At 38.9% G+C, this 23,277-nt stretch overlaps 1 pseudogene; it reads right to left on the reverse strand.

The window, feature by feature from the left end:
• The window catches only part of LOC113286001, a 101,437-nt pseudogene extending 79,669 nt beyond the window's left edge, over positions 1 to 21,768 (reverse strand).
• Positions 21,769 to 23,277: the final 1,509 nt, after the last annotated feature.

Raw genomic sequence — 23,277 nt, forward strand, 5'->3', positions numbered from 1 at the left:
GCTACGACCCAAAGTCGAAGACTTGATAAACAAATTTGTCTCACACAGAAAATTCTACAGGATTGAATAAATCTTTCTCCCACAAAATTACCCAAGAGTTTTTATTCCGTCTTTTGATAAATCAAGGTGGACAGGAACCAACTGATAAACCAGACTTATATTCCCGCAGAACAACCTAGTATTATCAATCACCTCACAATAAACTTAATCGACTGGTGAAACAAGTTATTTTGGAATCACAGACGATGAGACGAAGGTGTTTGTGATTACTTTTTTATCTTGCCTATCGGAGATATAAATCTCAAGCCAATTTTACAACTGCACTCAATCACGATAGAAATAGCAAGATCAGATCGCTCAACTACAAAGAGAATAGTTGGGTCTGGCTTCACAATCCCAATGAAGTCTTCAAGTCATTAACCTATAAGGTCTCGAGAAGAAACCTAAGGTTAAAGGAGAATCGACTCTAGTTATGCAACTAGTAACACACAAGAGGTGTGGGGATTAGGTTTCCCAGTTGCTAGATTTATCCTTTATATAGTTTTCAAATCAGGGTTTGGAATTCAATAATCACCGTTAGATGAAAAACCCGATTCAACCAAGCTAATATCTTTAAACCGTTAGATCGAACTTAGCTTGTTACACACAAATGAAATGTACCCTCATTTAGGTTTATATAACCATACCTAAACATGTACACCATGTTGGTTCACAAATAGTTAACCGAGGTTAGCCATTTGATTACTCTCATATCAACCTTATTCATCTTAACCATAACTATTTCAAATGACTCAAATGAAACTAGTTAAAGAGTTGTTCAATTGCTATATTCTCATGGATTTATACAAGAACACAATTGAAGCAAAATTGGTTTGATTCACTCGAATAAATACATGAATATTATAAGCACGGTTTGCAAAGATTTCATTTCTTATTGATAAATGTTTTAGGTTCATGTACAACCGATCTTAGAAAGTAACCACTTAGGTATGCGTACTTACGTAACCGGATTTGAGTTTGTTTTAGTTTTTAAACTCAGCAGAAATTCACGGACGTGAACTTTCCGCCAGTATGCGTACGGGTACACGTACTTTAGGTAACTGGATGAGTTTGGTTTTGGTTTTCAAACTCAGCAGAAATTCACGGACGTGAACTTCCGCCAGTATGCGTACGGGTACGCATACTTACCCACTCTCCTACAACCTTTTTGTATACACACAAGTATGCATACTTTAGGCTCCCGGTTTTGGACTTATACACTAATGTGTGAACACACTATGCTTATATCCAAAGATGGTTACAAGATTCTAAACTCTTTATTTCAATAATTGAAACATTCTTCTATAGTGACAATAGCCGTTTTCACACACTATTAGCATCAAAGCAATTTTCAAGATATTGAAATAATCATTATCGAAACATTCCAAGTCTTACATCAAATGATTGTATCACACAAACCATGTAAGATGTTACGCGGAAATTTTCTCATATAAGATGAACTTGGTCGAAGCGAAAGCTTACCAACACATATTTCAAGAAATATGTGAACGAGATATACTCAGCTCGAAATCTCAAATGTGTAGAGAAAACTATATCGTAACATGACTTATGTCTCAATATAGGAGATAGAGTAGAAATAGACTTTCCAAGTAATAGATGAGTTAAAGTCTTCACATACCTTTTGTCGATGAAGTTCCACAAGCTCTCCTTAGTAGTTCTTCGTCTTCAAGTGATACGCGCCATGAAGTCTAAGCTCAAGTACACAAACTATGTCATAGTCTGAGACATATATAAATAGGCTAGAAATCAAGACTTATAGTTTTGATCACTAACATTGACAAACATGCTTGAGATAGCAACACATGCGAGTTCGATCGAGCAGTGCTCTAACAACCAGCCCTAAACCTATTCCCTGTGACTGAAGCAGCCTTTGAACGGCCACTATGCGTGGTTTAGGCGAAGAATGTTCGTACTCAACCTCCCATAACTCACTTTCAGAAACCCTAGAATATCACTTCTAACTTCTCTCAGATTTGAAGTAACTACATTTTGGCTACCACAATGGGAGGTTGTCCACTCAGCTACAGATATCAATCATGGTCTTTTAGGAAGGAATACGATTCCACCAATACAAATACAAAAACGTTCCATTGATTCAGTCCCTGTAAATCCATTACAGGCTTAGCCGAGAGATTTATCTCTACCAGCACTTTTTCTATCTTTCGAACTTGACCTTAGTGAATAGGTTAGTGCATCCCGTATCACGTGGATCTCTTCCTACATAACAAAACGCCATAGTAACCTATTTTCATAAAAATATACTTCTAATCCTTGAAAATGTTGGATAAGTACCAAGGAGGACTCCCGGAGACTTAACAGAATCTTGCAAAATCTCATATCGATATCCAGACTTATTTGAAAACGCCTTTAGAGTTACCAGAAGGGATAAATCCAACAAATCTAGATCGAGTACATGTTTCCTAAAGAAAAAGTACTAAAACTGCTGAGAATAGGACTGACGGGATCTTGCCTGCAATCGACCTTACTGGAGAAGATAAAGCTCATTACAAACGCGACATATTAAAGGAGCAACCATCTATAGTGATCTACACTACAAATGGATAATCAGACTCAGATCCATAGGATCTACACTGTGAAAATGAAGGATAAATATCAAAGAGGGATGAACAACAAAATAATAATTCTATTAACTGAAAAGAAAGGGAAAGCAAAATCGATACATATGGGGGAAGAAGAATGGCACATGTGCCAGGCACACACTAACAATACTAAGTACACCAGGGTGTCCTTATACACGGGTGTCGTATAAGACATGGGACATGACACCATCTAGCCGTCCTTATCACTCTCAAGGACCTCAAGGACCAGATGATGATCTAAACTTGGAGATTATGACAAATATTTTCTCCAAAATTCGTTTAGGTTAAGGGCCCGAAACCGGATCACATGGGACTCGAGAAGTTTACTCCACTTTACTATTTTACCTATAACTTTTTCATTCTGTATCCGATTGACCTAGTTTTTCTTCTGTCGGATTTTTATTTTCGTCGTTTACAGGATAAACTTAGCGAAAACTTGGAAAATTCCAAAAAAATTAGCATTGCAGAGCCACATAAGGTCATAAATCGCCAGCCAGGAGGCATCTTATCGTTTTCCTGTTTCAGAGGATCATGGCTAGAACTTGAAAAAGTATAAGATGAAACTAGATTCCAATACATTGCTCGGAAAAACCTCATACTTATACGAAGATTCAAAGCCTCCGGCTTATATGCTATCTCAACACTCGTCCCGTAAGAAAGAAGAGGAGTCATAACAATTGTACGACTAAGTCTCGATGCGCCTCCATCTCGGCTACACCAAAGATTATCTAGTATCATTTTCCGATGGGACCTCAGTTCACCCAAGAGTAGGAGAAGCAGAATATCTTCGCACCTGAACCTACCAAGGGAAAACAAATCTGAAGTGATGCCAACAATTCAGATTAAACCCCGTTACTCGACATACAGATACAATCATCCACTGTTACTGAAGTAAAAAAAGAAAAGGACTCGGGACCATAGATTCAGGATATACGTTACTCATTCAGACGCATACTAGCAGTTCCCTCGGTCAAAGTCTCTTCTATCAAGAAAATCCACCTGACAGGTTATTCCATGAGTCAGGCTCAGATGCGATGAGCGAAGGATAAAATATGACGATCACATACAATTTATTCATGTAAAAACACGACTCCTCCACGTGAATAATTACCTAGCAGATTCCCAGAGAACTCTTCCATAAATAAAACAAACAAAAAATCGACCGCGGAGTAGGATCTAAATGTATCTATTACCCTACTGGTACCAGAAGGCATATATAACTCAAGTTCGGTTGAGAATCCTTCTAAAAGAAGAAAAAATCTCAACGGATAATTTTGTTAGAGAAGTTCACATGATCCCTGTCAATACACATTTTAAAGGTGGAACAACAAATTCATCTTGTCCACAAACACACATGCGTCAATATCTCTACATGACTCTCCACAGACGTCCAACCCACAGATTATCGTTTGCCTGCCTTGAAGACTCAATCTCGTATGCTACAAGGGTCTTACTACATATTACAAGCATCCCGAGTCAATGGGAATCCCTAGTATTATATCAAACTGGGGACTAAAGAAGAATCGTGCATCACACACCTGCATGGCCAACAGAAGGTGGCCCAGACATCCAGTTTTCATATAACAGATTTAGAAACGTTCAAGGCAAAAGTCTCAAAAGATCGGGACACATCAAGAACATTCAACTACTCAAGTACACATTATAACATGTTATTACTTGGGGACTATGATATTAGAGTTCGGCCTTGAAAATCGTGAAGGGGACTTATCTGTAATTCGATAAATCTCACATCTCTCTCCAGCCTTGTCGAATTCTCCTCCACCATCTTCTCTGTACTTAGCAATTAATATGTTCTGGATCCTGAATGAAAATAAGATGTTTTAGGGTTTTATACGCGTGCAACATGACTATATCAAGTAGAAGAAGCATTCAAATTATCCCTCTAAAACAAACACATGCAAGAGACAAACTAGGATTCGCAATCGGAGTCTATAGTTTCCACTCTATTCAGACGCGACTAATACTTCATCCAGCCAACTCGACAAACTGGGACAAACGGGTTGCGAATTCAACAATGCTCCCTTGATAAAAACATATCCGTCTACGTATCTCATACCATGTGTTAAAAGGGCATGATGTTTCAATACACGATCCAAGAGATATCATCAAAACACTTGAAGGAGTTATTGCTAAAAGATATGGATTTCGGTTTCAACTTCAACTTCATATGGAAATATCACCGAAAAAACAAGCTAAAAATCCTAATTTTTCTCCAGTAGATGAAGGTTGGGTCTTTTCTGTTCGATAGTTGGGGTCAACCACTGAAATCGGACATCAAACGAAGTTTTTACAGCCTCTGGAGTCAGGATCGCGCAAGGAAGGAACTTCTATTACGAATTTAACTTAGGGTTTTCACCTACTCGCTTACCCGACGGAGAAATCTAGGGTTTGCATGAAGTTCAAACTCATGAGGGCCCCATTCCTTTACCAGATGCTTATAGAAAAGGTTCATATAGAGAAAATATCAACCCTGGAGAAATCTTCCGACAGAGCCCCATAGAGAAAATCTCTTTCTTCATGTTCCGCTGCTTCACTTTGGCTTCTGCATCTCGAGACACTGTCTTAGCATGTTCCAGATCTTCATTTACCATGCTTCATTCCAGATTAAGAAACTCTCTAAAATACGAGGACCTGAACTCAATTCACCCCGACGGATCCTGATAGAATTGAGCCACTCTCGCAACCACCTCACATTGAAAGCGAATATTCTCACGGTTGTCACCAAGTTTCCCAGGTTTTCAAAATCATCAGAAGCAATACTGTTCGGAGATATCATTCTCATGATATAATCCATCAGTAAATGTCTTATCCGCAGTCAAGACATGGGTTCTGCACCCGAATCTCTTTCTGAAATCCTTTTGAAATTGTTGAAGCCCGCCTCATCCGCATACTACCAAGATCTAACTCGTTCTCACCATGAAGAGTACTCTACAAACAAATAGAAGATCAGATAAGCATGCAAAGTTCAAATTACATAAGTTAAGATCAAGGGAGCAACAACACATGACTAGAGGTTTGATTTACATGAGGACCAGCATTTTCCCCTAAAACCTTGTCCTCCTACAATCCCTTCAAGCCTTGTCTTATCCTAGTCCCTTCAAGTATACCCTCATGCCTAGAGTCCTGTACTTATCAAGAAATCCATCTCACATCTCATGAGATACCCGTGGATTTGTTTGGATCCACACTTTAACAAGGGATCAAGCAAAACATGTTTTCTGGACAGGCCCAATCCTGGTTTTTTGGTGGCCTCAATTGAAAAAAATGATATGTGGCCCCATATTACGATTTTTTTTAACTTAAAATTTAGTCCCGCTAATTAGGAAAAAATCACCATCAGCACACTAAAATCGATTCTCACCGTAGATTTATAGGCAAGTAATATGGAATCTATGATAAAAAAAAAAAAACAACATCACCAACACTTAAGATCAAATTTCTTTTTTGATTTTTTAATAGCCAAACGTTATGGGATTTTGTAAGAAAATAAGGATTTTTTTTTTGTTTGTTTGAAGCAATATACACTCATAAAATCTTTATAATGATATATATGTACGAGCGTATGCTTCACAGAAAAGGTAATATCAAATGGGATTACACAGATATCATACCATGAAGCATCTAAGAATAAAGGATGTGAAAAACTAAAAAATCATGTATAACTGATTGTGCCAAAGGTGTATTTATAGATATCATATCAGATGGATCCGGGCATGACACATATTGGATGTGTCATCGTACGTTTCATGCATGGTACCAGCTTTTTGAAATAACATACATAATGAACATAATATCATTCAGTTGGGGAGGTAATTTTTAAAAATTTGTGGCCTCTTTAGTTTTGTGGCCTCAAGCGCAGCTTTGGCTGCTTTAACAGCAGGGACGGCCCTGTTTCTGGAAACCAAAGAGTAAAACGAATAATCATATTACGGCCGTGTCTCTAGTCTAAGAATATAAAATTCACGACCTAAACCAAGCTAAAGAAGGGTGGTGAAGTCATAATATTCCAAGGGGTTGTGCTTGAAACAAGAGAACGCTTTAAGAATCCAACTGAAACAAGGATTCCTTTTGTAATTCAGATTGATGAACGTTGCAGCGCAAAGACTTAAAAACTTATGAAAATTCATAAGGAATTTCACGATACTTTCTGAAGATAATGTGATCCTATATGTCTTCCCAATAACATACCAAAAGGGCGCTTCAAACGGACAAAATATATAGGATATGTGGTCCCAACACCGAAGTAAGTGCAATTTGAAAACTCCTGAAATTTTTATACGAGATTTTTGAAGTCAAAAGTATGCATGGATTTGATTGACCAAACGAACTAGGAATCGAGTCATTCATTTTGCGTTAGAAAGCCTATCTTATTTTCTTTCAAAGTTGGGGATGGGGAATCAAATCGGAGTCCATATAAAGATATTACATCCATTCTCCCTAAGTGTCTCAAATCTGAAGTTTTGTGACGAACACCTAAACGAAGAGAATCTTTGACAAATATGACTACTTCTATTGATTCGATGGTCGAAGAAGTATGCATCATAGATGATTGAAGAAATCTGATCAAGTTCGTATCCACTCATGTTAGACCCATACACACGGTTTTCCAACTAGAGTTCAAGTCAAGCAAAGAAAGGAGTTTCATGAAAAGACAGAAGAGTTCGGCTCAAAAATGGAATCTCAGTACGAACAGGATTTGTCAAAGAAGAATGAACTGACCTCCATAATTAGTACACACCCAAAAAGAGTGAAAAATAGTTATCTTTTCAATCCTATCTCAAAAGGGGATCTCTCATGTAAAAGGAAAAGGAATTAGAGCAAAAAGAGGAAATTAAGGCAATTTGGCTCAGATAAGGAAACCTAGACTTTTCCTCCTTCAAAAAATTCCTCCAAGACGTGGCCAAGATCTTCACCACTCATGTAAAAACACTTTCCAAGACCAATGGGACGTTATCCATTCCCTCGGAACTTTTAAGATGAATAATTTGAAAACAGAATTAGGGTGTTGACCAAAAAGCCCTAATTTCAAGAGTTCGACAAAGAAAGGGATTTCTCCAAAAAGGAAAGAGCCAAGCCCCTCACACGAGTAAGGATGATTCTATAGAGTATTGGGGCGTCACATATTCTCTCGGAATTTTTCGGAAAAGAAAATTAAAAGAGATTAGGGTTTTGACGACATAACCCTATTTCTGGAAAGATGGGTGAAAATTGGATTTTTCTTCTTATAACAGGGAGTCAAGCCTCTCCCCATTCTATTGGAAAATTACCTACACATATTTCAACCCTTTTTTTTTGTCTCATCACTATTCAGAAAAAAAAAAGCGAGCTCATAAGGGATTTTAACTGAAATACCCTTATTTCATAATTTTGAGTATTTTCAAAGAAGAACGCCCTAATACATCTAGAGACCGACCAAGCGCTCACATACTCATTCCAAAGGCCTCATACACGTGATTATTAATTTCTCTAAGTGTTCAAAGAGGAACGGGATTGAAACAGAATCCAGAGGCAGAATTTCAGAAAGAGTAAATGGAATCTAGCTCAAAACGGGAAATTCGAGTTCATGATTTCCAAAAGCAGAACCAGAAACGAGCCAATCTCTCTTTAAAAACGGGATTATGCCTAGGGAAGATCCATACCTCTCTTATGCCAAAAAAATCAAGCTCATAGTGGTTTTTGATGAAAATACCCTTAGTTTCAAAAATATGTATTTCCTCTAATAAAGAGGAGTCTGATTGGCACAAGGAATTAAACAAGCTCTCATCACACAAGGTATCGACCCAACAAGATAGATGCACACCTTCCAAGCCTCGTCAAGCCTCTATAGAGTGTTTGAAGGAGTCAGATGATAAGCACGTAAATGCTACATTTTATACCCATGTTTGTACTAGTTAGGACTCAATATCTTGGTTAACAATACTATTTTAGTGCTTTTGCAGAAAGTACAAGTAAATACGATCACTGGTGGATAAACGGCTTAATCAGAAGCACTTGTGACGAAATTAACAAATTATTATGGCTGGCCTGGTATTTTTATGTATCAGCAGCCCATAAACCAGCTCATCACGGACCAAAAGAAATGTGTTTGGTTTCCAAACATGTAACGTCCACAAGTGGGCCAAAAGGAATTGGCACTCCCTACCACTTTTCTTTTGTGGTATATTTCACAACATATTGCGCCCATGGTAAAAACAAATGAACCAGCTTTGTCACCTTCAGTGGAGCGTTCTCAATCGTTTGAAGAAGCTGCTGGCCATTTCCATAAGTTAGTTTAGTTTCATCATTACAATCAGGGGTTTGACAACAGCACGAGACGGAGTTGGTTGTTCTTTGGACGACACATTTGCAGACGGTGGCTAAGTCATACTTAATTGCAGCAACAGATGGAGTATGTGCTGTCGACGGAAAGTGGGTTTCCTTGACAGTTCTCAATGAAGAAAACGAACAACTGCGGAGAAGAACAAGACATGAAATCATGCGAAGGCATTACTGAATACCAATGTTACTTGGAGTCTGCAGTTAGCTGTGGTCTGAAATTGGGTTGAATAGCTCGTGAGAAAATGGAATATGTCATTGAAGATGGTGAATGGTCTGTATGTGAGGTGGACTTTGGAGATGGTGATGGGAGAACACAAATAGAGAGAAGAAGATGGAATCCAGTTTCAAGACCTAATTGCATCTGAAGTTTCCGCGAAGACACAGTAGTTGGCTGAGTTGAATCTGCAATGGTTTAATGCTGAGAAATGGAAGAACGAGAGCAGTTCTGAGATGTAACTGAAGATGAACGGAAGCTAGATTTTGATGTGATTGAAGCATGAGAACAAAAGGGTTTGTTAGGCGCTGAATCTGTGTAAGAAAGAAATGGAATTGGAGAGAAGTTAAGAAGTATGTTGTCTGCTTTGAATTCGTAATGGAGGAGATGTTCAGATGAGCCGCGAATGGAGGTTGGTGTCGTAGCCAAGATGGAGAACGAGAAGACTTGGGTCTACGGTGATTATGGAAGGAGATGAACATGTTGGCTGGCTTGGTCATGTTCGAGTGGCTTAGTCTGAATTTGAATGGAGGCATCGATTGGCTGAGAGAAGACGACGAGACAAGGAGTAGTGCTGGGGATTCTCGGCGCTGGAAGTCGGTTATAAAATTTTGCGAGATTTCGTGTTGGATGAGTGATTGTAATGGCTAGAGTTGTGTTGTTCCGAGTTGTTGCTACCTGTGGAGTTGGTTGGGCGGTCAGGGAAAATAAAGAAAATTGTTATGGTCGTAGCTGGCAGATGCAAAGAGATCAGACGGACAGAATGGAACTGGTGGTGTAGCCGATATTGGATGAAGGTAGATTTGGAGTCCACTAAAGTTTTGGGATGGTCCTTGGCAGTTGTCCTAGGTCTCGATGGAACTTATTCGTAGCATCAGTATATATGAACTGAGAAGAAAAGAAGAAGGGAGGAGGTTGCGGCTACAAGCCAAAACCAGGAAAGAGGCGCGGCTACACAGAGAATAGGGTTTAGTCTTACTTTTCCCATTTTCATTTTCGATAAGCTAGTCGTTTTGATTGAAATTTGTTTATGGTTTTTGAGAAAGTCATGGCTAGCTAGAGCCATGTTAGGGTTTAGATAGAAGCCAATTTATTTATATGAACTCTACGATGATATTTCTAATAATGATACGATTGAATAGTAATCTCTCTTCATATAGCTTGGCGTTTAATTGTTTATGTGATTTTCTTGATTATTTATGCTTTTCGATTGATATTTCGTGCTTTGGTTAAATCCCTTGACGTGATATGCTTTAGGATTGATATGTAATGCTTTAGAATCACTACCCATGAAGCGAAGGAAATTATAACGGAGAAACATTTAAGATACCATCTTCCGAGACAATAGATTGATTTCGAAATTTGTCTTGAGTAATAAATAGAGATTAGTAGAGTTTTATATGATTGAATTGGTGGAAATCGAAAACCCTGATAACTCACTCCCATTTTATTTACCGTTAAGAATTATTTGTTATTTCATTTTGTCCCGAATATCTGAAAATCGTTAAACATCGTCTTATTGATTTGTTGATTCTTGGTATTAGCTAGTAGTAGTATTTCACACTCCTCGTGGAACGACCTGTACTTGCCATTGTTTGCTAGTTAGACATTGTGCACTTGCAGTGTATTTATTGTAGGTTCTCAAACCTATCAAGTTTTTGGTGCCGCTGCCGGGGAGTGGTTGCAAAATACTCTCTAGTTGATATCATTGTATATAGTTTATTTTTATTTTTTGTACATAATTTATTTTTGTTTTTCCTTTAGATTTTCTTTAGTTCCTTTTTACGCAGTTTGTTTGATTTTTTTTTAGGTACTCTAGCTTGAAGTGCTGCAATTGGATCCAGTGGGCGAAATAAAAGTATGCACTCGCAAAGCTTTTGCAAGAGCGACTTGGAAGATCCATTAGAGGTTTGTTTAGCTCATTTTGGGTATGATTTTGATGATAACAGTGCTATTTGTGAAGTCAGTGCTTTGTTAGACTCCACACCGCTGCTAGACACTAATAAATGGAAGCCCAAACTAGAACCTCTAGTTTTTCCAGAGTCTCGATTAGTTTCATCAGTCGAGAAAGATCCGACCTTGACCCTTAAGACATTGTCTAACCTATCAAGTTTTGATTTTCCTCATCTTGATAATATTAATAACGAAACCGTTGTAGATGATAGTGGGTCTATGAGTCGTGATATTTTTGCTCCATTGAACCCTTATTTAGCGAGTGAATTTGAACCAATATCTGTCAAGTAAGTTATTTCCTCGGACTTAGAACCTGATTTAGGGAGTACAAAAACTATTCAATACTTTAAACAATTTTTACTAATTATCTGTGAATCTGATTTACTTCACATTTCCACATATTTTGGGCAGGTTCGAATTATGTTCTGACTAAGATTGAATTTAGTTTTAGCTCTCTGGGTACTAGTCAATCTTACTGCAGGTTCATGTTCTCCACTGACCGGATTAGTTGGATTGACCCCCAACTTTTCAGACTCTATATATATGATTGGCAGCTTACTTTGGGGTACCAACCTCACCTTGTATGAGACTACATGCTACTGGCAAGCAGGAAAACAAATACCTTACGCTTCATGGGAGTCAACCCATTAGATTTGTTCCCTGCACTCTCTATCTTTTATTTTTAGTTCTTTAGTTTTTGCATATCGCCTTTTTGAATTTCCCACCTCAATTTCTATGTTGGTAACTCACTTACATTGAGGACAATGTAATGTTTAAGTGTGGGGGAGTGACATTTTTATTATGGATTTTGATTAAAAAAAATTGACCAGATGTGTAGCGGGTCTACATTAAAAAAAAAATTGCATCATATGATCAGTTGTTTAGCGGATCTGGAAAAAAAGTTTATGATCTTTAGGGTTATGACCAGCTGTGTAGCGGGTCTTTTCTACGGTATTTGTCATGACCAGCTGGTAGCGGGTCTTAAAAAGAAATGATTGATTATATGACCAGCTGTGTAGCGGGTCTTTTTCTGATTTGCTCGAGAACTAGCAAAATATAAGTGTGGGTATATTAATAAGCACATAAATACTACATTTTATACCCATGTTTGTACTAGATAGGACTCGATATTTTTGTTAACAATACTATTTTAGTGCAAGTAAAAGTAAATCCGATCACCGGTGGATAAACATCTTAATCAGAAACACTTGTGACGAAATTAACAAATTATTATGGCTGGCCTGGTATTTTTATATATCAGCAGCCCATAAACGAGCTCATAACGGCCCAAAAGAAATGTGTTTGGTTGCCAAACATGTTACGTCCACAAGTGGGCCAACAGGAAGGTGGACGTGGCACTCTCTACCACTTTCTTATGTGGTATATTTCACAACATATTGCGCCCTTGGTCAAAAAAAAAAAAATGAACCAGCTTTATCACTTTCAGTGGAGCGTTCTCAATCGTTTGAAGCAGCTGCTGGCTATTTCCATAAGTTAGTTTCGTTTTATCATTACAATCAGGGGTTTGACAACAGCACGAGACGGAGTTGGTTGTTCTTTGGTCGACACAGTTGCAGGCAGTGGTTAAGTCATACTTAATTGCAGCAGCAGATGGAGTAGGTGTTATTGACGAAAAGTGGTTTCCTTGATAATTCTCGATGAAGAAAACGAACAGCTGCGAAGAAGGAGAAGACATGAACTCATGCGAAGGCATTACTGAATACCAATGTTACTTGGAGTCTGCAGTTAGCTGTGGTCTGAAATTGGGTTGAATTGCTCGTGAGAAAATGGAATATGTCAGTGAAGATGGTGAATGGTCTGTATGTTAGGTGGACTTTGGAGATGGTGGTGGGAGAACACAAATAGAGAGAAGAAGATGGAATCCAGTTCCAAGACCTAATTGCATCTGAAGTTGCCGCGAAGATACAGTAGTTGGCTGAGTTGAATCTGCAATGGGTTAATGCTAAGGAATGGAAGAACGAGAGCAATTCTGAGATGTAACTGCAGATGAACGGAAGCTGGCTTTTGATGTGATTGAATCATGAGAACAAAAGGGTTTGTTAGGCGCTGAATCTGTGTAAGAAAGAAATGGAATTGGAGAGAAGTTAAGAAGTATGTTGTCTGCTTTAAATTCGTAATGGAGGAGATGTTCAGATGAGCCGCGAATGGAGGTTGGTGTCGTAGCCAAGATGGAGAACGAGAAGACTTAGTTTGGTCGACGGTGATTATGGAAGGAGATGAGCATGTTGGTTGGCTTGGTCATGTTCGAGTGGCTTGGTCTGAATTTGAATGGTGTCATCGATTGACTGAGACAAGACGACGAGACAAGGAGTAGTGCTGGTGATTCTCGGCGCTGGAAGTCAGTTAGAAAATTTTGTGAGATTTCGTGTTTGATGAGTGATTGTAATGGCTGGAGTTGTGTTGTTCCGAGTTGTTGCTACCGGTGGAGTTGGTTGGGCGGTCAGGGAAAATAAAGAAAATTGCTATGGTCGTAGCTGGCAGATGCAAAGATATCAGACGGACAGAATTGAACTGGTGGTGTAGCCGATATTGGATGAAGGTAGATTTGGAGTCCACTGAAGTTTTGGGATGGTCCTTGGCAGTTGTCCTAGGTCTCGATGGAACTTATTCGTAGCATCAGTATATATGAACTGAGAAGAAAAGAACAAGGGAGGAGGTTGCGGCTACAAGCCAAAACCAGGAAAGAGGCGCGGCTACACAGAGAATAGGGTTTAGTCTTACTTTTCCCATTTTCATTTTCGATAAGCTAGTGGTTTTGATTGAAACTTGTTTATGTCTTTTGAGAAAGCCATGGCTAGCTAGATCCATGTTAGGGTTTAGATAGAATCCAGTTTATTTATATGAACTCTACGATGATATTTCTAATAATGATATGATTGAATAGTAATCTCTCTGCATATAGCTTGGCGTTTAATTGTTTATGTGATTTTCTTGATTATTTATGCTTTTCGATTGGTATTTCGTGTTTTGGTTAAATCTCTTGATGTGATATGCTTTTGGATTGATATGTAGTGCTTTTGAATCACTACCCATGAAGCGAAGGAAATTACAGCGGAGAAACTATATTTTAGAATTTAATATACCATCTTCCGAGACATGAGATTGATTTCGAAATTTGTCTTGAGTAATAAATAGATATTAGTAGAGTTTTATATGATTGAATTGGTGGAAATCGAAAACCCTGATAACTCACTCCCATTTTATTTACCGTTAAGAATTATTTGTTATTTCATTTTGTCCTGAATATCTGAAAATCGTTAAACATCGTCTTATTGATTTGTTCATTCTTGGTATTAGATAGTAGTAGTATTTCTCACTCTCCTAGGAATGACCTGTACTTGCCATTGTTTGCTAGTTACACACTGTGCACTTGCAGTGTATTTATTGTAGGTTCTCAAACCTATCATCAGACGTAAAATTAGGGTTTAGGAAAAATACAAGTCTGAATTCAGAACTTCTCTGGGACAAAGATTCTACATTTCCGAAAATGGAATCCATATTTTCTCATCATGAGTCACCAACCTCACGGATATTCAAGGATCCGTTCAGGTCTATTATTCCTCTAGAGAGTCGAAGCTCAATTTTTAGCCAAAAGAGAACAATTAGGATTTTGAACAATTACGCAAGTTATGCTCAGATACAATCAAGACAACAAGATAAACTGGTTCATCAAATCCTAATTCAAAGTGTTGGCTTATTTCAAAACATAACTACAAGTCATCATTAACTTGTGACCAAGTTTCAACTCTATCAAGGTATTTTCTTCAATCTCAATAATTGGGGACTAAGCCCTATCTCTCTTTCTTATGGGTGACTGCAGAGTAAGAAGGTACCATATGCAGACACAACTTCAGATATAAGATTCACTTAAACCAATTTTTGCACATCTAGCATTTTGATGCAAGGTGGATCTTCCAATTATACAACGAGATATCCCGTGACTTTCAATTTTCATCAACTCAAGATATTGTCTCCTTTCTACAATCCTAGCCCATCTTCGCGGCTCATATTGAAGCATCACAACATTTGTTTACACGAGCAACGCTGAAAATTAGGATTTTAATCAGATAAATCCTAATCGCAAATATATATGCCTAAGGCATGGATTTTGCAATGACAACACTACAACCCTCGGATAAAAACTGCCCAGCATTAATATTTACGAGAAATTCCAAGTCCAGAGTCGATTTCAAGTTCAGAATCAGAACAAACGAAGACTAAGCATAGATTCAGGGACTCTACAAGTCTAAAAGAACGAGTGATTGTAACTTCGCATCGTCGCCATCTATATACTCATCATAAAACAATCAAGGTTCTACTATGAGTAGGGGACTTAATGTAGATGGTGAAACTTAGACAAGGGGAAAAAGCGTCATTTCAAGACGATAGGCAAAACTCAACTCTCACGGAAGAGATTAAGACCTTATTCCTCAAGTCACCCATAGCCACGATTTCTAGTATACATCCCCGAGAGACATTGCTGGTCGTGATGCCATGACTCCTACCACACATCCTCGACGAGATACTGCTGGTCACGTAGGTTTCGTAGAGCGTAAAACGTCCCCAATAGACTTATGAACCAAAACAACCACAATTCCAGCATGTCATCGCGAGAAGGAGCTGATTGTGATGCCATGATTCCTAGTATACATCCTCGACGAGCTAATGCTGGTCATGTAGGCTCTGTAGACGCGTAAAAACGTCTCCGGCGGACTTATGTCCCAGAGAAGAGATATGTGTGTCTCCTGTAAGCATGACTCACCCTATTTGAGATCAAGGACTAATTCCTAGTACATCATCGCGAGATACACTGATCATGTCTGCTCTAGGCTCTGACTCGACTTACTGAGGTTTTCGAATAATTTCTAGGACATCCTCGCGAGATACGCTAGTTATTCTGTCTCCGGGCCCTTTCGACAGACTCCTAAAACATCCTTTCGAGATACACTGGTCTTGTTGGACCCATCATATGGACATGCAGTTGATTCCTAGCACATCTGTGCGAGATACGCTGGTCAAAGACAAGTGATCCAAAGTATCGCAGAGGCATTAATCGGGCGTAAAAATCCTTTTCTCTCTGCTGCGACTCGTCCCAGCAGAGAGATTCAGTCCGTTAAGAAAATATTCGTAGAGATTTTGATTCGTCTACAAAATCTCGGAGAGATTCAAGTCTCTCTGCAAAATCTCGGAGAGATTCAAATCTCTCTGCCAAAATTTCTCTGCAAAATCTCAGAGAGATTCAAATCTCTTAGGAAAATCTCATATAAGGCTGAATATTCCCCATGGTAAGCACGTGCCTCATGTAGGAATAAAGTCTACTCTCCACACGAATTCCGAGGCATCCCATGCCTTTTCACGTGACTCATCCTAGTCATTCTTACAAATTAGAGAATATCTCTCTATCTCGGACAAATCGGCTAAAGAGAATATTTCTCTCTCAACATGTCATCACGAAGGATGACTCAGCTTCACACAAATGGGGGGATAACAATTAGGGTTTTGGTATGGCGGTCTACGACACGTATGAGAAATACCCGGCTTATTTCTCACAGCAGAAGAGAGTAAAGGCGGTGGAATAATGAGATAAACTCAACCTATCTTATTGGTGGCCCTAGGAAAGAGTCACAATTATATAACCTGCAAGTGCACAGGGTCTAGTATATAGAACAGGGAAAGCAGGGTCGAACCACAGAGATTTGAGTGTGTGTGAAGCTTCCTAAGCTATTTCTCTAAGTAACAGTGACAGGGCAGTGAACAAAGAAGTTACAGTGACCTAAGGCAAAGACAGTGAGCAATGAAAGAGTGATACTAAGGTGGCAATGCAATAACCAAAGCTATAAGCTAAGGGCAGAGGATGGCAATGCACTACATACAGTGCACAGCAGATTAGGGGTTGCACAAATTCAACCAACAATGAACAAACACTTAAAATGGCAGTAAACAAAATAGAGAGATAGTTACAAAAATTGACTGTAAAATGAGATTGGAGTTACTAAGGCAGCTGAGTTCACCAAGTGCCTATATCAAACAATGCAGTCAAAGTTGAGATGGAATTCCTAAGCATACAACTAGAATGAGATGAAGAACAGCTTGCTTCAGATGTGCCCCTAGAATTGATTGTCTTTTGACAGAACAATCAATCACAAGCCTGCCAAAGCACTGAGCACTTCTCATTGCTCAAATAAAATTGCTAGAAGATTTCTATCCTAACCATGCATTATCTAACATTACACTAGGCTTCATCAGAGCCCTAGTTCAGTGCAATTTAGCTCATATCCAACACTTTACTAACAACATATAAATGTAATGCACACATAATTTCCACAAAACTCAACTGATAAGCAATTGCACACTTGCACTGTTGCCAAACTGAAAATTTGGGATTAATGTAATCAAAATGTCCTGGCTAGCCAGAGAGCTTCTCTACCACACACCCATTCTCCATTTATAGTGTTTACATGGAAGCTATAATTCTACAAACCCTAATTGGGATAATCCCCAAATTTGAAAATTAGGGTTTTTAAAATTAAAGAAAATTACTCACCCTCTGATGCAATTGGGCTCAACCCATGCCTTGTCTTGCTTCTGCTACTCCATCTCCTGCTCCAATTGTCCTTAATCGACTGTGGTGAAACCCTAGTCTTATCTCTCTCTTGATTGTAGCACCTAGTGTGTGGGGGTGCTAAGAACGAGAAAGAGAGGCAACTAGGGAATGGGTTTATGGTGTCTGTGGTGAGGGTGGCGCAGGCGGCGGTGGCAAGGACTGGTAGTGATGGTGGTGGCAGGGAGAGGTGGTTGCAGAGCTCTCTGCAAACGGTCGGGAGAAGAAGAAGGTGGGTTCGATGGCTAGGGTGTGTTTGTTTTGTGGTATATAAACTTAGGTGCTAGGGTGTTGAGCGAGGATAAGGATTTTTGATGTTTGGCGAATCTCGACCGTGGGGTGTGGAGATGAAAGATCAATCTGACGGTGAGATGAAGTGGATCCTGCAGAGACCGTTGGATTATACACTACAACAAAATTAACGACACCAGATGGAGTTAGGTACTATGATGTTAGACATGAACTTCAAAGCTCGATGTACTCTGATGAAGCGACCGTTAGATGATGGAATGGATCCAATCTGACGGTTAAGAAGGGAAACGGGTTTGGGTTTTGAATTTAGGCTTAGGAAATAGATTTGAGTTTGGGAAATGAGTTTGGGCTTGGGATAAGCTGAGCCCACTTCTTCTTTAAGAACAAGTTCTTCCTTTTTAAGCCCATTTTTATCCTTGAGTCTTCCATAACACATTCTTCACTTCTTTTCCGCTAGAGTTTCCACCGGCCTTCTCCCGTGTCTTTGCTCTTTTGGCTCCGTAACTCATCTAGTCTTTATTTATTACCTAAAAATGTAAAATTAATTAATAAAAAATATTTATTCTTGAAAACAATGAAAATACAGAATATGGGATAAAATGTAGAATTAATGCATAAAAGATGAGTTAAAATGCCAACAAAAAGGGATAAATATATACAATATTTGGCACTCATCAAATACCCCCAAACCTGAATTTTACTTGTCCTCAAGTAAAACAAAACTAAGGAAATCCTAACTATACCATTGTCGCTGGTCTCTCGAATGCATTTAGCGTATGCACTAAGCCTTTTAAACCACTAAGTGTCCCTAGTGGACGAGTTGAAGTCTCGTGAAGGTTTGCTTAGAACGTACCTACAAAGTTCTAGGTCAAAATATAAGCTCAGATTCCATCAAATGTGACATGTGCAAACAGTTTAAGCTCACAGCAAAATGGAGATGTCAATCTAGCTATCAAGGCACAATCCTAGCACTGATAACAAATAAAGACATGTGATAAGAGTGTAAAGTGTATCTACACATGTGTAAAGAAAGATCTGAAGTTATGACTACTAATCACCAAGAGATAGTTTCTCAGGCTAAGAACTGAGGTCGAAATCTAGCTAGCTGTCCGGACTTTACGAGAATTGTGAATGAGTTGGAGGTATTTCACAATTACTCGCGTTGTACATCAATGGCATACACCCTCCTTGCTTATTACAAAAGAAACAACAAAATGACTATTTACATGACTCTTATTTACATTGACATCTCTTTTTATTTTTGGAACAAGAGATGATGGAATTGATAAATACTTGATTTTTTTGTATTTTTCTGATATTTTTTTTTTTTTTTTTTTTTTTTTTTTTTTTTTTTTTTTTTTTTTTTTTTAAGAGAAACACTTTTGATACATAAAAAAAAACAAAATTACATGACACTTTGCAAGAGGTAGCCCTTTTTGATGCACCCAGTTAAATTCGATGGTTGTCTTTCTTAATGTAACCTCCACCTTCTATCCCAACCAACCAAAGAACAAGCTAGTCAAGTTTCGTTCAGTATTCTAAAGTGATTGGCAATCGTAACTTCCTATCAACACCTTGAAGATCGAGGCCATACATGTATTGGTAGATCGTGCGCGTGCAAATTTCTTATCACTATGTGAATTGTGCTAGAATCAGGGTGCCTAAATATCTAGACTAAGACTCCTAATAAAAATACATATTTGCACAAGAGTCAACATTTCAAGGTAAATGAGCTCCATTTTTATGATTTTTTTTTTTTTTTTTTAATTTTTTTGAATTTTGATTTTTTTTTTTTTTTTTTGGAATTTTTCAATTTTTTCAAAAAGATGGAGTTCGTTTTCAATTATGGCATTTATCATGGTATCTACTCTATACCCCCAAACCTAAACTAAACATTGTCCTCAATGTTTCAAAATGGAAAGAATTATAAAACAATATATGAAGAGGAACATGCTGAGTAGAGTAAAAGGAGAGAGAATACCCGATTGTACGGCGAAAGCTCGATTAAAACTCCGTTATTCAAGGCAAAAATCCATCATATTAGGAGTCACAATGGATGAGCACAAAATATATACAAAAGGAAATTTAACTAACACATTATCTACAAGAAAATTTGGTTTTTAATGGGATTGGACTTTTTGGAAAATTTGGTTTTGTCGGGAGACATTTGGTTTGGATGGGAAAAAGAAAATTTTGGTTTTTAGGGAAACATTTGGAAAACTTTTTGGTTATTTAGGGAAAGAGTGGACCAGTTTAGTCCACATAGACCGGGTCCTCCAGGTTGGTTGTTTCAATGTCGGGTGGAAATGGCTCAAGGAATGGCTTTAATCTCTGCCCGTTGACTTTGAAAACGTTCTTGTTGGAGACATCCTCCAGCTCTACAGCTCCATGAGGAAAAACTGTGCGTACTAGGTACGGACCCTTCCATCTGGAACGCAGTTTTCCTGGAAAAAGATGTAATCGGGAGTCATACAGCAAGACTTTCTGACCAGGAGTGAAGGATTTGCGCAGAATACGCTTGTCATGAAACATCTTCATCTTCTGCTTGTACAGCTTGGCACTGTCATAAGCCTCATTTCTCAATTCTTCCAACTCGTTGAGTTGAAGTTTCCTTTGAATTCCAGCTTCGTCCAGAGAAAGTTCAGCTCTTGATTGCCCAGTAGGCACGATGTTCTAATTCCACAGGTAGATGGCACGGCTTTCCATACACTAGACGATAGGGGGACATGCCAATTGGTGTCTTATAAGCTGTTCTATAGGCCCACAAAGCATCATTCAATCTTAATGACCAATCTTTCCTAGACGGGTTACCGTCTTCTCAGAATGTGCTTAATTTCCCTATTAGAAACTTCTACTTGTCCACTAGTCTGAGGGTGGTACGGAGTAGCAACCTTGTGAGTTATGCCATACTTGCGTACTAAAGACTCAAAGTACTTGTTACGAAAATGTGAACCGCCGTCACTGATGATAGCTCTAGGGGTACCAAAACGTGCAAATATGTTTTCCTTTAGAAATGAAAGTACCACCTTGTGGTCATTTGTTCTGGTTGCTATGGCTTCTACCCACTTAGAAACGTAATCAACTGCGACTAGGATGTACAATCTACCGTCAGAAATAGGGAATGGACCCATGAAGTCGATCCCCCAAACATCAAAAATCTCCACAATCAAAATGGGGTTCAATGGCATCATGTTTCTCCTCGAAATGCTTCCTAGCTTTTGACAGCGTTCACAAGCAACACAATAATCATGGCAATCCTTGAACAATGATGGCCAATAGAATCCACACTGCAAGATCTTTGCAGCGGTTTTCTTGGCACTGAAATGGCCTCCACATGCTTGGTCATGACAAAAAGATATCACATCTTTCTGTTCGTGTTGGGGACACATCTCCTAATGATTTGGTCTGGCAGTACTTAAACAAATATGGGTCATCCCAAAGGAAATGTTTAACTTCAGCCAAAAACTTAGAGCGGTCTTGTCTCGACCAATGTGAGGGCATCCTACCTGCAGCAAGGTAGTTAACGATATCAGCAAACCAAGGAAGGTCTGAGATAGACATCAGCTGTTCATCTGGGAATGATTCTCTAATCAGCTCAATTCATCAATAGACTCTAAAGTTAATCTAGACAAATGATCAGCAACCACATTCTCACAACCTTTCTTATCACGGATTTCGAGATCGAATTCCTGTAATAAGAGTATCCATCGAATAAGGCGAGCTTTAGCATCCTTCTTGGAAAGAAGATACTTCAAAGCCGCATGGTCTGTGTATATGATGATCTTAGACCCTATCAGATAAGATCTAAACTTGTCTAATGCGAAAACGACGGCAAGCAATTCCTTCTCGGTAGTTGAATAATTGAGTTGGGCATCATTAAGGGTTTTGCTAGCATAGTATATCACATATGGTAGTCTATCAACTCGCTGTCCTAAAACAGCACCAACAGCATAATCAGAGGCATCACACATAAGTTCGAACGGAAGCTTCCAATCGGGTGGTCGGACTATAGGAGCGGTGGTGAGAAGGGTTTTTAATTCCTCCCATGCCTTCACACAAGCAGCATCGAAATTGAAGGCAACATCTTTGGAGAGAAGACTGCACAGAGGTCTGGAGATTTTGCTGAAATCTTTGATGAATCGCCGGTAAAAACCAGCATGACCTAGAAATGATCTGATCTCCTTCACAGAGCAAGGTTGTGGTAGATGTTGAATGAGGTCAACTTTAGCTTTATCCACTTCAATTCCTTTTTCTGAGATGATGTGTCCTAGAACTATTCCTGAATTCACCATAAAATGGCATTTTTCCCAATTTAGAACAAGGTTCTTTTCTTTACATCTGGATATCACTAGGGCAAGATGCTTCAAACATTCGTCAAACGAGGAACCAAAAACAGAGAAATCATCCATAAAGATCTCGAGAAAACTATCTATCATGTCAGAAAAAATGCTCATCATGCAACGCTGAAAAGTAGCAGGTGCATTACACAACCCGAAGGGCATACGTCTATAAGCAAACGTCCCAAATGGACACGTGAATGTAGTTTTTTCCTGATCTTCTGGTGCAATGTGGATTTGGTTATAACCGGAAAAGCCATCTAGAAAACAGTAGTGACTGTGTCCAGACACACGTTCTAGCATTTGGTCAATGAAAGGGAGCGGGAAGTGATCCTTCCTTGTTACTGTGTTCAACTTCCTGTAGTCGATGCATACTCGCCATCCTGTGGTTGTACGAGTAGGGACTAATTCATTCTTGTCGTTCTGAACAACAGTAATGCCTGACTTCTTAGGCACAACTTGAATGGGACTAACCCATTTGCTATCGGGAATTGGGTATATGATACCCGCATCAAGTAGTTTCAGGATCTCTCCTTTGACTACATCTCTCATGTTAGGATTAAGTCTCCTTTGCATTTCCCTAGATGGTTTGGCATTCTCTTCGAGGTTAATGTGGTGCATGCAAATGGTGGGACTAATTCCTTTGAGATCTGAGATGGTCCATCCTAAGGCCTCTTTGTGTTCCTTAAGTACTTCTAAAAGCTTACTTTCCTGTTCCGTGTCTAAACATGATGAAATAATGACAGGTAAAGTATCAGAAGAACCTAGGAATGCGTACTTCAACGTACTAGGCAATGTTTTCAATTCAAGCTTGGGTGGCTCAACAATGGATGGAATGAGCTTGGAATCAGAGAGTAAGGGTGGTTCCACTTCATATCTTCCTTCAGTGACGTCCATTTG

Source organism: Papaver somniferum, chromosome 6 (genome assembly GCF_003573695.1).
Source record: "Papaver somniferum cultivar HN1 chromosome 6, ASM357369v1, whole genome shotgun sequence".
In the NCBI taxonomy this organism is placed as follows: Eukaryota; Viridiplantae; Streptophyta; class Magnoliopsida; order Ranunculales; family Papaveraceae; genus Papaver; species Papaver somniferum.